Source organism: Haematobia irritans, chromosome 5 (genome assembly GCF_050003625.1).
Source record: "Haematobia irritans isolate KBUSLIRL chromosome 5, ASM5000362v1, whole genome shotgun sequence".
In the NCBI taxonomy this organism is placed as follows: Eukaryota; Metazoa; Arthropoda; class Insecta; order Diptera; family Muscidae; genus Haematobia; species Haematobia irritans.
In genome coordinates, this window is record NC_134401.1 from 88647705 (window position 1) to 88661366 (window position 13662).

At 32.9% G+C, this 13662-nt stretch overlaps 2 long non-coding RNA genes and 3 other non-coding genes across 5 annotated transcripts; 4 read left to right on the plus strand and 1 right to left on the minus strand.

Moving 5' to 3' along the window:
• Window positions 1-1813: 1813 nt before the first annotated feature.
• Window positions 1814-2010, minus strand: LOC142242136 (U2 spliceosomal RNA). The gene has a single exon (XR_012723997.1). It is a non-coding gene; the product is annotated as a U2 spliceosomal RNA (small nuclear RNA).
• A 569-nt stretch (window positions 2011-2579) lies between these two features.
• LOC142242169 (U5 spliceosomal RNA) lies at window positions 2580-2702 on the plus strand. The gene has a single exon (XR_012724022.1). It is a non-coding gene; the product is annotated as a U5 spliceosomal RNA (small nuclear RNA).
• Window positions 2703-5037: 2335 nt separating this feature from the next.
• LOC142241082 (uncharacterized) lies at window positions 5038-6270 on the plus strand. The gene is made up of 3 exons (XR_012723480.1): window positions 5038-5305; window positions 5371-5734; window positions 5799-6270. It is a non-coding gene; the product is annotated as an uncharacterized LOC142241082 (long non-coding RNA).
• A 467-nt stretch (window positions 6271-6737) lies between these two features.
• Window positions 6738-7974, plus strand: LOC142241047 (uncharacterized). The gene is made up of 3 exons (XR_012723464.1): window positions 6738-7009; window positions 7075-7438; window positions 7503-7974. It is a non-coding gene; the product is annotated as an uncharacterized LOC142241047 (long non-coding RNA).
• A 2917-nt stretch (window positions 7975-10891) lies between these two features.
• LOC142242146 (U2 spliceosomal RNA) lies at window positions 10892-11088 on the plus strand. Its single transcript, XR_012724007.1, has one exon. It is a non-coding gene; the product is annotated as a U2 spliceosomal RNA (small nuclear RNA).
• The last annotated feature ends 2574 nt before the right edge of the window (window positions 11089-13662 follow it).

Sequence of the window (13662 nt, forward strand, 5' to 3'; positions counted from 1 at the left end):
ATAGATTAGGTTAGGTTAAGTTGAGGTTAGGTTGAAAAGAGGATTCAGATTGCCCTGTATCATGTAGGCTGAAGCAGGGATGATAAGTGATGTTGACGAAAAAGTACTAAAAATGTATTCAAAATGTACTTTTCGAAGCCAAAAGGCGCTAAGATTACATATTATCAAATTTAAAGACTACTGTAGAAGTATACGTATGTTTAAATCTAGACAGATTTACATATATATATATTTTTGTTTTTCTAATAAAATCTTATTTTGCAAAATTTTATTTCTACAGAAAATTTTGTCAAAATTTTATTTCTATAGAAAATTTTGTCAAAATTTTATTTCTGGGAAAATTTTGTAAAAATGTTATTGCTATAGAAAATTTTGTAAAAATGTTATTGCTATAGAAAATTTTGTAAAAATCTTATTGCTATAGAAAATTTTGTCAAAAGTTTATTTCTATAGGAAATTTTGTCCAAATTTTATTTCGATAGAAAATTTTGTCAAAATTTTATTTCCATAGAAAATTCTGTCAAAACTTTTATTTCCATAGAAATTTTTGTCAAAATTTTATTTCTATAAAGAAATTATCAAAATTTAATTTCTACAGAAAATTTTGTCAAAAGTTTATTTCTACAGAAAATTTTTTGAAAATTTTATTTCTATAGAAAATGTTTGGAAAATTTTATTCCCATAGAAAATTTTGTACAATTTTTATTCTATAGGAAATTTTGTCAAAATTTCATTTCTATATAAAAGTTTGTCAACAATTTATATGTATACAAAATTTTGTAGATTTTCTCAAAATTTTATTTCTATAGAAAATTTTGTCAAAAGTTTATTTCTATAGAAAGTTTTATGAAAAAAATTATTTCCATAGAAAATTTTGTCAACATTTTATTTCTATAAAAAACTTATCAAAATTTAATTTCTACAGAAAATTTTGTCAAAAGTTTATTTCTACAGAAAATTTTTTGAAAATTTTATTTCTATAGAAAATTTTTGGAAAATTTTATTCCCATAGAAAATTTTGTGCAATTTTTATTCTGTAGGAAATTTTGTCAAAATTTTATTTCTATAGAAAATTTTGTCAAAAGTTTATTTCAATAGAAAATTTATGAAGAAGTACTCTCTTTGCAAAATATACCAAAATCAAGAATTCTTTCAATTTACAAAACAGTAAAAAATATACCATTTTTTGTGGAATTCTACTGTTTCAGCCGGCTCAGGGGCCAGCTCTAAGCGTTATTATTGGGCGTTTCAAATATATACACTATCTTATAATACTCTGTCCCTCAGTGTGGCGGAAAAATATCACATTTCACATTTGCGGATGAATGTGGTATAGACAATACTAGTCTCAAAAATGTTGAGATCCTGTAAAAAAAAAAAAAATAAAATATCCTCATTTTGGAATATGTTTATTTCTTCTATGTCCGCTATGTATAATTTTTAGAGTTGAGTTGATGTCTGAGAAAAGTTCACATTTAGGGCAGAATAACTCTATATAGAGTAATTGTGATGACAAATGGCTCGCGGTCGTGCCACGATGCTTTTGGCAGTCGAAATGTATCAAAAACAGCACAATAGTGTCAACTTTATCAACCCTGGGCTGAAGTACACCTAAACCAGTTTTGGAATTTTTGTGCGCTCTAACTTCTTTCTATCGCACCCTTCTTTTATTCTAGAAACATCGTTTGGATGCAGGTTTAGAACTCACCGGTCTTCTGCATATTTCAGACATATATTAGTTGTCTAGGGTTAAAAGACTGTTGTGACCCAAATTTGTTTGTGTATACTAAATTTAATAATTGACATTGATTACAAAATGTGGGCCGAAATCCTGGCGGTACTGCAATACCAGGCCAACCCGTGACAGAGGTGGAGCAAGCCCCTAAACACTCCGTCTATTTCCAAAAATCAGTTTAACATTTGTTGTCCTCCGATGGAGGATCTATCAGATGTTAAGCTGATAAGAACAGATACTACACTTTGATCTTAGCCATAAGGCCGAGAAGCGATAACTGTCCATTGTAAACACTCAACTATATAAGCTAGGGAGCACTCAATGTAAATGAGAATTATAAGAGGAGAGAAATTTGAAAGAAAATATTGTAGTTGTCATATTCAACATCTCGAATACAAAACTATTGCCTTTAGAGTACAAAATCTTCATCTTTATGAGTATGGACATTGTCAGTTATGTAGCTCATGTATCTGAATACAAGGGTGGTTTACTTAATGTGCGAAGCAAGAGGATGGTTTACGGTTTGTGAAGGTGAAATAAGAGTAATATCCTTCAGGTAGCTAATGTCTTCGAATGATCCTTTCATTGTCATATAAAGGATCCTTTGAGAAGTTTAATCCAATTATTCTTAAATGCTAAGAATGCGAATGATATTGATTGAAAGATAAATTGAACTACCACTTTAAAAGGGAATATTGGGAAATCGATTGATTGACTGTTGATCTGTATGGAAATTATGATTTCAACGTCTGTCGAGAATATGTTTTATTCTCTTTAGATGATGCAATTCTCAACTGATTAGTACAAGTATTTTCATATAAACGTCCTCATGAACACGATTTAGTTACTCTGGCTTCTCTTCAGTTTGTCGAATAAATCTTTCGCCTTTTACTAAAGATTTCCGTGGACAGGAGCACTCTAATGAGTCTAAAATAATTTCTTTTCGAAGCCTGAATTTTCTCAGTGGGGGGAATTTCGGGCGACAAATAATAAATATAATACACAGGCAATTAAGATACTTCGGGACTAGCTGGCTTGATCCCAATTTCACAAAATTCTGTGTAAATACGCTGGTAGAAAAAGTTTCGAAACAAATTCATTGATATGACGAAAATTTTCGTTGTTATAACGAAGTTTCTTTTAGTCAACGAAAGGTTTCGTAATATTAATATTCATTGTCTTAATGAAATTTTGTATCATGCAAAATTTTCGTTGGGTCAATTTTAATGGAATTTTCTTTGTGTGTAGACTTGATTTTCAACCCGTTCACACGTTCACAAAATTTTGCGATTTTTATCGAAAATAAAATCATGCGATTTATAATTGCCAGTTCCGAAAATCGCGAAAATTCGTCTGAAATTTAGAATTGAACAATTTTAATTCCAAAATGTGTCGTGCCATATCCGTGAGTGATGCATAGAGTTTCATACTCACCAAGGGAGCCACCGTGGTGCATGCCCGCCTTGCATACACAAGGTCGTGGGTTCGATTCCTGCTTCGACCGAACACCAAAAAGTTTTTCAGCGGTGGATTATCCCACCTCAGTAATGCTGGTGACATTTCTGAGGGTTTCAAAGCTTCTCTAAGTGGTTTCACTAGAATGTGGAACGCCGTTCGGACTCGGCTATAAAAAGGAGGTCCCTTGTCATTGAGCTTAACATGGAATCGGGCAGCACTCAGTGATTAGAGAGAAGTTCACCAATGTGGTATCACAATGGACTGAATAGTCTAAGTGAGCCTGATACATCGGGCTCCCACCTAACCTAACCTTCATACTCGCCAATCTCTAAATAAAATCGCAATGCTAGGAACGTTATACGAGGGCGGTTCGGAAACTTCCTAGCCTATCAATGAAAGAGAATAGTTAGTTTTTCAAAAATATTTTTATTTTTCAATATAATCTCCTGAAACTTCAATACATTTAGTCCAACGCTTTTCTAGCAATTATATCCCTTGATTAAAATAGTTTTCCTCAAGGTCTTCAAAATAGTGGTTTACAATTGTAATTGCATCTTCATTTGAGGTAAAACGCTTGCCAGCAAGGATTTTTTTAGATTTGGGAACAAGTAAAAGTCACTGGGAGCTAAATCAGGAGAATAATGTGGGTGGTCAAGCAACTCGTACTTTAATTCGTTGATTTTAGCCATTGTTAAAACACTCTTGATGAAAAATTATTATTTTTTTTTTTGTTGTAAGCCAGGACGAATTTCTCGAATTTGTACATTTAATTGATCCAAGAGGTTGCAATAGTACTCTGAATTTATTGTTTTACCCTTTTACAGATAGTCAATCAATAAAATACCTTTGAAGTCCCAAAAAACTATTGCCATAATCTTAACAGCCGATTGAATTGTTTTTGCCTTCTTTGGGGCACTTCCTTCCAGCTTCAGTCCATTGTTTGGATTGTTCTTTTGTCTCTGGAGTATAGTGGTGGATCCATGTCTCATCTAGAGTTATGAAACGACGCTTAAAACGATACAAACAAGCTTGTTAACGATGCGGCACCCATCTTGCAGAAAGCTTTTTCATCTGTAGTTCTTAATCGACTCGATCATTTGAGATGCCCATGATATTAGCAATTTCACGCACTTTTATTCGTCGATCATTTAAGACCATATCATGCACTTTGGCTACAATTTCTGTTGTTGGACGTCCACTACGTGGTTCATCTTCAATGCTTGTATGACCAGCAACCCAATTTTTGTTGTTGCATATGAAGGAGCACTTTCACCTAACACATTCACCACATCATTATGAGTTTCTTGTTCCGATAAACCTTTTTTATGTAAATATTTAATGACAGCACCGTAATGCACAGCACAGTAATGGAGCCACCGTGGTGTAATGGTTAGCATGCCCGCCTTGCATTCACAAGGTCGTGGGTTCGATTCCTGCTTCGACCGAACACCAAAAAAGTTTTCCAGCGGTGGATTATCCCACCTCAGTAATGCTGGTGACGTTTCTGAGGGTTTCAAAGCTTCTCTAAGTGGTTTCACTGCAAGGTGGAACGCCGTTCGGACTCGGCTATAAAAAGGAGGTCCCTTGTCATTGAGCTTAACATGGAATCGGGCAGCACTCAGTGATAAGAGAGAGGTTCACCAATGTGGTATCACAATGGACTGAATAGTCTAAATGAGCCTGATACATCGGGCTGCCACCTAACCTAACCTAATGACAGCACTCATTTCTAATTTTTCCATTGTAAAAAAATTGCGGATGGGTCTTTTTTGAACACCCCCAATAAACACAGGATGAGCGTTTTTCAAATGCAACACCTTTTCAGTTTGAGGGTAAATATCATTTTCAACATAAATATAACTTGACTTGAAACAGCTCATCTTCAATACATCTTCAAATTGTTTGCGAATTACAACCAATTTGGCAAAATGTTGACGAAAACTTTGAAAATGTGTTGAAGATAATTGGAGAAAACTTTGACAAAACACTACCCTGTAATGCAACGAAAAAACCACATGGTTTTCAATACTACTTTGGACAACAAAGTTCGTGGAAGAAATACAAAAATGTGGAAACTTTTTAATAATCAATTGAAATTGCTTATAATAATTGGTAAGTAAAACTAAAACACGAAATGAAAACTTTAAGGAAGTCACTAAAATCAAATCTCTTTGCAGACAACTAAAATATTTGGATGCTGATTCTTGGACACATTAAGAGGCTGGCCGATGAAAAATGATAGTGGCTTATCGAGAAGAGAAAGTTTCCATAAATCAAAGTGCAACCAAAAAAACTTGGTATTTATGCTTTTCCATATCAACAACTACTGGATGATAATTCGCATCACATCGATAGTTTAGTTTACATCGCATCATCGGTTTAATTTGTTATTTTGTGAATTGAAATTGCTGGAAATTTATTCCAATTATCTGGTCATCAAGTTCCTGAAAATTGCCATTATTTTAATAACAACAATTTTGTAACACCAACGTTCTTGAGGAAATCACGAAGTATGTGGTCAGTTGGAAGAAATACAAATTGGTAAGTCAAAATAAAAAGTGAAATGAAAACATAATGGAAATCACAAAACTCGATTGTTTTGCAGAAAACTAAAATCATAGGATGGTATATTCTTGGAAGATGTTGGCCGATGAAAAACCGATGAAGGGAACAACAAATAAAAGTTTTCAGAAAACTTACAAAGTGCAACCAATTAAAACAAAGTGCAACAATTCCTATATCAAGAACTTCTGGATGAAAATGTGCACTACATCAATTTACATCCCGTCATCAGTTTGATATTTTGTGATTTCCTCTTGCTGGAATCTATTCTAACACACAAGCCAGCAAGTTCTTCGATCGTAATTATTTCAAATTGCCAGCATATTAATTAATAGTTATTTGACACCAACATTATAGAATTATACATGTAAAAATGTTTAAGATATTTAAAGTTGTATTCATAGTTTTATTTATTAATACGTTTAATAAGATAATTACATTTTGATTGGTATTATATTATTATTTTTATATATTATTAATGTTATTTTTAAGATTATTATATTTGTTAACGAAAAAAATAATAAAATTTACAAAATCTCTAGAAATTTAGTATTGACTTTCAGTTAGAACTAGGATTGAATTTCATACAAATTGTAGTTTGAAAGTATTCGCAACAATGCTAATTTTTTATTTTTATCACATTGAAAACTGTTTGAGAAATTATTGAGTAGCGATGCATTTCAATTTGAGGATTACAATTGAGAAATTATTGCTATTGTGTTGAATTTTACTGTTGAGGGTAATGTCTGTTTTTTGTTGAGAACGCGATTTTCTCAACAATTTCTCAACTTGAATATTACCCTAATCCTTTGAAAAGATGTTTGAAAAATTATTGAATTTTAGTATTTTTCAAACGTTTGTGTTTATTGGGCCTATTTCTATATGAAGGAGTTGCCAGATTGAAACAAAATTTAACATGTCCCAATAAACACAGGATGAGCGTTTTTCAAATGCAACACCTTTTCAGTTTGAGGGTAAATATCATTTTCAACATAAATATAACTTGACTTGAAACAGCTCATCTTCAATACATCTTCAAATTGTTTGCGAATTACAACCAATTTGGCAAAATGTTGACGAAAACTTTGAAAATGTGTTGAAGATAATTGGAGAAAACTTTGACAAAACACTACCCTGTAATGCAACGAAAAAACCACATGGTTTTCAATACTACTTTGGACAACAAAGTTCGTGGAAGAAATACAAAAATGTGGAAACTTTTTAATAATCAATTGAAATTGCTTATAATAATTGGTAAGTAAAACTAAAACACGAAATGAAAACTTTAAGGAAGTCACTAAAATCAAATCTCTTTGCAGACAACTAAAATATTTGGATGCTGATTCTTGGACACATTAAGAGGCTGGCCGATGAAAAATGATAGTGGCTTATCGAGAAGAGAAAGTTTCCATAAATCAAAGTGCAACCAAAAAAACTTGGTATTTATGCTTTTCCATATCAACAACTACTGGATGATAATTCGCATCACATCGATAGTTTAGTTTACATCGCATCATCGGTTTAATTTGTTATTTTGTGAATTGAAATTGCTGGAAATTTATTCCAATTATCTGGTCATCAAGTTCCTGAAAATTGCCATTATTTTAATAACAACAATTTTGTAACACCAACGTTCTTGAGGAAATCACGAAGTATGTGGTCAGTTGGAAGAAATACAAATTGGTAAGTCAAAATAAAAAGTGAAATGAAAACATAATGGAAATCACAAAACTCGATTGTTTTGCAGAAAACTAAAATCATAGGATGGTATATTCTTGGAAGATGTTGGCCGATGAAAAACCGATGAAGGGAACAACAAATAAAAGTTTTCAGAAAACTTACAAAGTGCAACCAATTAAAACAAAGTGCAACAATTCCTATATCAAGAACTTCTGGATGAAAATGTGCACTACATCAATTTACATCCCGTCATCAGTTTGATATTTTGTGATTTCCTCTTGCTGGAATCTATTCTAACACACAAGCCAGCAAGTTCTTCGATCGTAATTATTTCAAATTGCCAGCATATTAATTAATAGTTATTTGACACCAACATTATAGAATTATACATGTAAAAATGTTTAAGATATTTAAAGTTGTATTCATAGTTTTATTTATTAATACGTTTAATAAGATAATTACATTTTGATTGGTATTATATTATTATTTTTATATATTATTAATGTTATTTTTAAGATTATTATATTTGTTAACGAAAAAAATAATAAAATTTACAAAATCTCTAGAAATTTAGTATTGACTTTCAGTTAGAACTAGGATTGAATTTCATACAAATTGTAGTTTGAAAGTATTCGCAACAATGCTAATTTTTTATTTTTATCACATTGAAAACTGTTTGAGAAATTATTGAGTAGCGATGCATTTCAATTTGAGGATTACAATTGAGAAATTATTGCTATTGTGTTGAATTTTACTGTTGAGGGTAATGTCTGTTTTTTGTTGAGAACGCGATTTTCTCAACAATTTCTCAACTTGAATATTACCCTAATCCTTTGAAAAGATGTTTGAAAAATTATTGAATTTTAGTATTTTTCAAACGTTTGTGTTTATTGGGGTGTTCATAACAGAGATGGAAGTTTCCAAAACACTTAACTTTCTTCTGTTTATACCGCGCTTTTTGTGCTAGGCTAAGAAGTTTCCGAACTGCCCTCGTATGCGAATTGCAAAACTTAGATTGTGTCAAAATCCGGTCGCTACAATAAAATGCGATTATTATTAATTTACAAGTGCATTTTGAGATCTTGCATAAAGCAAGATCTCAAAATGCAAGACATAAACATTTAATAGTTATAGAAATATTAATTTGAATTCACAGTCATGTCTCATCGATTCGAAATCAGAAAAATTTTGCGATTTGTGATGATCGGAACAAGTCTAATTGGATAAAACGGAAATTGTTTGCGTCTACCATTATGGAAACAGACCTTTTTATATCTCTTTAGAATCTATATTACAAGGAGTCAAAAAATAATGAAAGTGCTTTTATTGGTTCCGAGAGTGGTGCAAAGTCGGATCGGACCGAATGAATTTTACATAGACTTGTTATAGGGCGAAAGTCACCTTTTTAAGCATCGGCTACACTGATTTCACATTATTTTTCCATATGTAGTGTTCCTTCCGTATTTCGGACTTCGTGTAAAAAATAAGAAAAAAGTTGATAAAAATAAACTTTTTCTTTTTCGATTTCAAGCAATACTACGACATATTTTATGACAAATTTCATGTCCGCCAAGAAATGGAATTTTCCAGTAAGATTTTTTACATGCGGTAGAATTCCGAAAATTTTAATTTATTAAAATTACTAGCGTAACCCGGCCCCCTTCGCTGCGCCTCCCGAAGCATATTTTCATTAACTTAGTCAACCATATCCTTCGATATGAAAACAAATTCGAAAAGATTTTAACTCTTTTTAAAGAGTAGGGTCAGGGGAAGTCTGGCACAAAAACTGAAGTACTGATTAATTACTCCATGGGTTCCACACACACCTATTCCGTACATTTCAAAAAAATCGGACTACTTGCTTTTTCGATTATATACAGGAATAGGGCGGTTATGCGGATGTAAAACGGACCGGCTTAACAAACGTCGCTTCGGAGACGGTTCACCGGTCGCTGTCCACTCAGCCGACTGTCGACTGGACTCAGGAGTGTAGTGATGGAGCCATGTTTCATCCATTGTCACATATCGACGGAAAAACTCGGGTGTATTACGAGTTAACAGCTGCAAACACCGCTCAGAATCATCAAAACGTTGTTGTTTTTGGTCAAATGTGAGCTCGCTGCACCCATTTTGCACAGAGCTTCCGCATATCCAAATATTGATGAATGATATGACCAACACGTTCCTTTGATATCTTTAAGGCCTCTGCTATCTCGATCAACTTCATTTTACGATCATTCAAAATCATTTTGTGGATTTTTTTGATGTTTTCGTCGGTAACCACCTCTTTCGGGCGTCCACTGCGTTCACCGTCCTCCGTGCTCATTTCACCACGCTTGAATTTTTCATACCAATCAATTATTGTTGATTTCCCTGGGGCAGAGTCCGGAAACTCATTATCAAGCCAAGTTTTTGCTTCCACCGTATTTTTTACCTTCAGAAAACAGTATTTTATCAAAACACGAAATTCATTTTTTCTATTTTGTTTTCACAATAACAAAAGTTGCTTCACAAAAAACGCTCTATCTCACAGACTAATTGACTTACAGACGTCAAATTTTGACACGAATCATTTGAAGGTTGGTACTATATAAAAATAATATGCATTTAATACTAGCGACGCAATCTATGTGTCAGACCGTGGACTTATCAGCCAACCTGTTATAAATTCCTTAGATAAACTGTCAATAAATTATTTTGCATATGGTCATATAGTTTTAAACGCTTCTACAAAATTTCAACAATACTATAGATGATTTCATTAATTTTGCAGATTTGTTTTCAGAAGTATTAAAGCCAAGTTGACTTAAGTAAAACGAAATTTTCTTTCATGTTAGGATACCCAATTTTAAGTCGAATCGTTTAACTATAAAGACAAAACGGCTTCATTGAAAAGTTTATCGACTTTTGGACAAGGAAAAAACTTTATATCAGAGAAATGAGTCTACTGTGCTAAGCAAAATTCGCATTCGTATTTAATAATATGAAATAATCGGCCTCACCACAATATTTTTTTCAGTGCATAGATACTATTGAATATGTGATAAAAAATTTTAAATACTAGAAAAAATTTATAAATATGACCAAATTTATGAAAATGGACCAAAACGGACCAAATTCCGTTTGGTCCGACCATCGGACCAAATTTAAAAATTAGAAATCTTTTGGACCAATTTTGGACCAAAATGGCAACGCTGTCGTCTCTATACCAAACAACCCCAGATTTTCAGCACATCAAAAAGTCACCCTTGTATTTAGAGATAAGCTCTCTGTGAATGACACTGGCTATGCTATAATAGCCAAGAGGCTATTATGAATTTGTCCTTAAAGTGGTTTGCGTTGAAGTTGTTGCTTATGGTGAATATAGATTTTTCTTTCATTTACTATACGCTTATAATTCTCATCTACATGGAGTGTTCCCTAGCTTATATAGTTGAGTGGGTACGATGAACAGTTATCGCTTCTCGGCCTTATGGCTAAGATCAAAGTGTAGTATCTGTTCTTATCAGCTTAACATCTGATAGATCCTCCATCGGAGGACAACAAATGTTAAACTGATTTTTGGAAATAGACGGAGTGTTTAGGGGCTTGCTCCAGCTCTGTTACGGGTTGGCCTGGTATTGCAGTACCGCCAGGATTTCGGTCCACATTTTGTAATCAATGTAAATTATTAAATTTAGTACAAACAAACAAATTTCGGTCACAACAATGTTTTAATTATTACTAAAAGCAAGATATGATCACACAGATCCACTGACAATGTCTACGGATATGATCATATACGAGTGATTAACCAAGATTTCCTCGAGAAATAATTTTTTCTACATAATGAAATTCATGAAATGTATACGAGATCTAATGTCGACGTTGGTAGAATTGTATGTCCACGATGTTGTTTATTAACCGAAGAGAATAAATAAGAACTTTACAAACGTCTCATAATTAGAAAAAAAACTCCTATAATAAAATTTCATTGTTCTTACAAAAAAAAAAAAAAAATAATAATAATAAAAGATTCGTGAATTGAACATTTATGTTCATATTAAAAACTATGTGTAGATAGTTTTTAAAGGAATTACAAAGTATGTATAAAAATATTCTGTTTTACGCAGTTTTCGCCATCATTTCACTTTTTTTGCATTCTACTGCGTATAAAACATAGTAACGACACAGAAAACAAAGGACAGCATTACATCAGGAAAAAATGTGAATTCAATGCAGCGGAGGCTTAAAAAGATGACTTCCGTCCTATGACAAGTACATGTAGCGTTCATTGCCTCTGGCCCGATTTTGCACCACTCCCGGACCCAGACATTTTCACTACTTTTATTGTTCTACTTTATTTATTCTCAAACGGCCAGTATTAAGTTGGCATCAATGCGCTGAATTAGCCTTTTTTCACGGTTAATTAATTGGCGTGGGCTGTTGCATCTTTTTATAAATAAGAATTTATAAATAAGTATGCAACAAGGGAATATACAGGTATGGAATATTTTGGTTTTTTGAGATATACAGCCCTAGTCAAATGTTATTACACATTGCACATTTTTTTCGTTTTTGTCGTACTTCTCTGATTGTTGTTGTTATTATTTCGAATATAGAGCAAGTTTGTTGTTTTTTGTCTAGAATGAGGTGTGTGGAAGACGCGAGCAAAAATTCGCAAAAAATAACGGTACATTTCCCGAGAAAAAACACATTTGTCTCATGCTGTTTAGCGTCAAAAGTTATTACACACTATTTTTTCAAATCAAAAGTAATTACACATGACTTACTTTTATGTTTTATAAAAAGAATTATTTATTTTTTATTTTTTTACTTACCACCACCATTGGTATCAATTACTGCTTGCAACCTGGCAGGGATCGACTCAATCAAGGTTTGGATAAAAGAAAGAGTTATTTTAGCCCAAATATTTTTAATTTCTTCAATGGTGTCATCCAGTTTTCGATTTCTATCGATTATTCGGTTTTGTTTCATGAAACTCCAAACATTTTCAATGATGTTAAGATCCGGGCTTTGAGGGGGCCATGCAAGAACAGCTTGATCTACCTCCTTTAAAAACTTTGTTATTAACCATCCTTTATGGCAAGGAACATTATCCTGTTGTAGAATCCAGTCGTTACTTGGAAATAGGCTATTTGCTGAAGGAAATGCATGATCGTTCAGCACATCGATATACCCAGACTGATTTAAAGCTCCTTTAATTGGTACGAGCTCTCCCAATCCATAGAATGATATGCATCCCCAAAACATTACAGATCCTCCGCCGAATCTGTTCAGAGGCTGTCGTGCTTTGCTTTTAAGAGTTGAGGGAAGATGCATATACTTTCTTCCAAAAGAGCCCTGGAACTCAAAAGAAGTCTCGTCAGTCCACAAAACGTTGTGCCAAAACTCTTTTGGCTTATTAAGATGTTCTCGAGCAAAAGCAAGCCGTTTGGCTTTGTTGTTTGGCGTTATGTCGATCACTTAGCGGACTACATAGGTTTTGATTTCCATGCTCCTCATCTTGCGACGTAAAGTAGATTCACTTACTTTTTTCCCAATTACTTTTTCCGAATTTTCTGCAATGCGAATAGGGCTTATTGTTGGATTTACCATAAGGACTCTCATTAATCTTGTTTTCTCCCTTTGTCCAATAACAGGTTTTCGTCCACTTTTCTTTTTATCTTCTAAATTTCCACAAGTATACTTCTTTTTTACTAAATTGTACACCGTTTTGCGTGAAATGCCATACATTTTCACAAGATCTGAAGCCGAAATTCCCATTTTAAATTTTGTCACAATCTCGGATCTTGTTTCAATATTTAAATGCTTTCTTTTGACCATTTTCGTATATTAAATTAACAATGTTAATATTTTGCGTAATCCTCTACAAGAGTAATGTAAAACACAACTACTTAACTCACCAGGTAGCGAAAAACTAATGATATTGCTATTGTTTAATTACTTTTGATTTGGAAAAATAGTGTGTAATAACTTTTGACGCTAAACAGCATCAGACAAATGTGTTTTTTCTCGGGAAATGTACCGTTATTTTTTTTTGCGAATTTTTGCTCGCGTCTTCCACACACCTCATTCTATCCAAAAACAACAAACTTGCTTTATATTCGAAATAATAACAACAACAATCAGAGAAGTACGACAAGTACAAAAAAATGTGTAATAACATTTGACTAGGGCTGTATTAGCGTTTGCTTATTAAACGTTTTAAGTGAGTTGTTAATATA